Here is a 4,122-nt window from a genome sequence, read left to right as displayed (position 1 = left end):
GCCCTCCTGGGATATATGGTTTTATATTCTTCTGGTTTTACCATCCCATAGCTAATATCATAGGGTGGTTGTCAGAGAATTGTAAATATGGATTGCTGTAACTCAAGGGTTGCCTGCATATATAATTGTGAAATAGTTTGGCACCAGCTCTTGGTAAAATTGCAGTTCAGAGCAGAGGAGTTAAGTTGTTTTAGTAATGGCAGGTAACTGCTATAACAAATACTCAAATAAAAACTTATTTCTAGTGCTCACTTTGGCAGCACATATACTAAAATTGGAATGATACAGAGAAGATTAGCATGGCTTCTGTGCAAGGATGACATGCAAATTTGTGAAACATAGGAGAAAGGAGGGAAAAGCAAAATAAGATGAAATCAGAGAGGGAAAAAAACCGTAAGAGACTCTTAACTATAGGAAACAAACAGAGGGTTGCTGGAGGGAAGGTGGGTGGGAGGATGGAGTAATTGGGTGATGGGCATAAAGGAAGGCACTTGATGTGATGAATACTGGATATTATATGCAACTGATGAATCACTAAACTCTACCTCTGAAACTAATAATACACCACTATATGTTAATAATTGATTTTAAATAAAACTTAAAAAAGAAAAAAAAATTATTTCTATCTTACTTGGTAGTCAAGTGTGTATGTGAATGTGTGTGTGAGTACGTGTACATGCATGTGCATGATACATGCAGGGACCCAGGCTGCTTCCCTGTAGAAGATTTGCAATAACCTGGGCCTTTGAGTCCTCCACTGGATGCACTGCATATGGACAGCTAGTGAGGAAATAAAGCAAGAATAATGGCTCAGAAGACTTTTTAGGGGCCAGACCTGGAAGTGCTATGGACATTTCTACCCATGTTCCCTTAGTCAGAACTGTTTAGCCCTACTAACTACAGAGAGACTAGGAAATAGAACTCAGCTATGTGTCTGAGATGAGAAGAAAAATGGGATTTGGGAAATACATAGTATTACTGTGTTTGCCATAGTCTATCCTTCTGGTCATTAAATACCTGTTTTATCTTTCTCCCACATTTATTTCTCCCACATCCCATAATCCCATCCAGTCTCTGCATCCAGTTTAATGATCACACACAAATGATGTGCAGTCCTCCCCACCAGTCTGCATGTAGCTGCTTATGGTCTAATGCCCTAAAGACTAAAATACATGTCTTTCCACATCCTCATAAACTGAACATGAAGGGTAGAACAAAAACAGGATAATCACAGAAGTTCATATCTGCCAAGTTCGTCTAGAACTGAACACAAATTGAAAAGCAGTAGGCTTACAGGAGTTTTAAACTCCTAGTGGACAGAGATTGTGAAGAGCCCCTCCCCCCACCTTTTGATTTGATCATTGTATTAATTATCTATTGCTGCATAGCAAAATATCTTAACATTTACAACTGAAAGCAATAAATGCTTACTTATATTATAGTTTCTGAGGGTCAGGAATCTAGAAGTAGCTTTCATGAGTGGTTCTGGCTCAGGGTCTCCCCTAAGGTTTCAGTTAGTATGTTGACTGGGGCTGTTGTCATCTGAAGGCTTGACTAAGGCTGAAGGAGTTGCTAACCCACACAACCGTAGGTTTGAGGCCTCAGTTCCTCTCTGGCTGTTGATGAGCGGTCTCAGTTGCTCATGATACAGTTCGTAGGACTACTTATGTGTTCTCATCCATGGCAGCTAGCTTCCTAGAGTGAGCTATCTAAGAGAGAAAGAAGGAAGCCACAATGCCTTTTTAAAATGCTTTATTTCAAAAGTCATACATTATTCCATCACCTTATTCTATTTGTTAGAAGCAAGTTTACACATTTAAAACCATCACAACCAAAAAAAAAAAAATAAAAATAAAAATAAAACCATCACAACCATGATTCTGCCTTCTGGAAGAATACCCAAGTCCATTATTTCCATATTAGTTCTGTGTTAGTAACACATCCAGAGCATATTTCCTAGACATTATTACTACTATTATTTTTCTTTTTTCCTCCATTATTATTTTTACTAATTATTATTCACAATAATCATTCCTCTTTCTTATCAACTTAATGGTGGCCATTTTGTTATTATTCAAGAAAATTATTAGGGAAACAATACCCTTAACGTGATCATTGGTGAAAGACTGAATTATTCAGCTGAGAAGTTTACTGGACTTCTGACTTTAGAAATAGTTGGGTTTTCCAACCTTTCAACACCCAAATTTCCAGACTATATTTCCTTTCATTCTGCTTACTCATTGGTCAGGTCTCTCTTGGTCTCTTATCTTATATATCTCGCCCAGAAAAACCCAGTAGTGGCCGATGCACTCTACCTTACTGGTTCTTTCCAATTTTTAGTACATGTGTTGCTGAAGCAAGCACAACCACACTGGTTCTTTCCAATTAGTTACCCTGAAGCCCTCTGGTTGGTAGGCAGGTGGTTTCCAAGTTATTGCAGGTGGCAGTTTTACCAAGTGCTTTACCACCACAGAATATGGGGTGCCATTTTTCTAGACTCTGATCCTGGTTTCTGCATGCCTGCCACACAGCTGTTAAGCTAATTCCATATTTAATTTTCATGGTGAAAACTCATTTCAGGGCTCCAATGACTGTATCAGTCAAAGTTTGGTCTAAAACTATTCTGGGGCAGCCCCGGTGGCTCAACAGGGCCCCTGATCCTGGAGACCTGGGATCGAGTCCCACATCAGGCTCCCTGCGTGGAGCCTGCTTCTCCCTCTGCCTGTGTCTCTGCCTCTTTCTCTTTCTCTGTGTCTCTCATGAATAAATAAATAAAATCTCTAAAACTACTCTATGTTAAAAAAAAATAAAAAATAAAACTACTCTATATTTTAATAGAAAAAGATATAATATGAGGAATTATATGCTCATAAAATTGTTGGCAGGGTTGAGGGTACAACAGGAGAAACACTCCTGGATTTGAGAAAAATTAGAAAGTGCTGGAATTGTAGGAGGTCACCACTGGGAAATCCACTACCTGCTGAATTAAAGCAGGTGATTTCTGGCAGCTTGCCTAAATACCATGAAACCTGTGTCTGCTGTCTGGTCATACACCTATTCATTGCTATTAGAGAAGAACGATACTTTATCCTTTCTCTTCCATCTTCCAGATTTCATCTTCCAGTGGCATAATGGCATAAGCTAGACCAGAAGCTTCCCTGGTTGAGAGAATAAGATGTAATTTCCAGGATTTCAGTCCCTGTGATATAGGAATGATCAGAGGTGAGAATGGTGCTGAGGATCAGGAGACAGTAGGACAAGGGCACCATCCTGGAGAAAATAATACTTGATTCAGGAAACAGACATAGGATTTGAGTATGTAAAGAGAATAGATGATGTCTTTGAAAGTGACTGGAATCATATGATGAGAACATATGTATGACAACTTGCTTAGTAGTTTTGGTCCTAAATGTACTCCATAAATAGGTGACAGATGAATATAGGTGGAGATGAGTGTACTATATTCATGGAAAGAGACATCTGAATGGGAAAAAGGAGTGGATTAGATCTAGAAGGGTATGATGCCATCTCACTCAGCATCTTATAGTTTTCAAAGTTCACCTATATTATCTTTGGTCCTTTTAAGTATGGTAGGGGGTGGATTATCGGGGAGCTTGACAAGAGGTGTGAGAATTCAGACGAGGGATGGGAGATGACAGCTGGCATTTACTGAATACTCATTACATCTAGGCTTTTTACATACCTCTCCTTGTTACCTTTGCCTAAGTAGTTCATCCTGTTCACCTTCACCTCAACATGCTCACATCTACCCCTATATATTCACCTTGTTCATCATTATCTTTACATAGTTCAGGACAATCCTAGCTGAATGCAGTTTTATTGTTCACTTTCCAATGAGAAAGACTGATGTTTAGAAAACTTAGGTAATTTTAGGGCAATGCCTGAATTTGAACTTAAGTCTGCCTGACTTTTGGTCCCAGTGCTTTAATCTTAAATCTAATCCAAGATTTCCTGTTGGGCAAGAAAGAGCCAGGCATTCCATGTCTCAAGAGCATGACTTTACTTGGTAAAAAAAAAAAAAAAACTGTGTAGGCTGTCTCCAGGTAGCAAGTCCTTATCTGGCCAGGACTGACTCCCTCCTCCAGGTTGCAGTTTCTAATT

At 39.1% G+C, this 4,122-nt stretch overlaps 1 non-coding gene across 1 annotated transcript; it reads left to right on the top strand.

Moving 5' to 3' along the window:
- Positions 1 to 244: 244 nt before the first annotated feature.
- On the top strand, positions 245 to 351 carry LOC121488468. The gene has a single exon (XR_005987096.1). It is a non-coding gene; the product is annotated as a U6 spliceosomal RNA (small nuclear RNA).
- The last annotated feature ends 3,771 nt before the right edge of the window (positions 352 to 4,122 follow it).

This window comes from Vulpes lagopus, chromosome 3 (assembly GCF_018345385.1).
Source record: "Vulpes lagopus strain Blue_001 chromosome 3, ASM1834538v1, whole genome shotgun sequence".
Lineage (NCBI taxonomy): Eukaryota > Metazoa > Chordata > Mammalia > Carnivora > Canidae > Vulpes > Vulpes lagopus.
The sequence above is the reverse complement of the archived record's forward strand: the minus strand, read 5'-3'. Positions and strand labels throughout refer to the sequence as shown.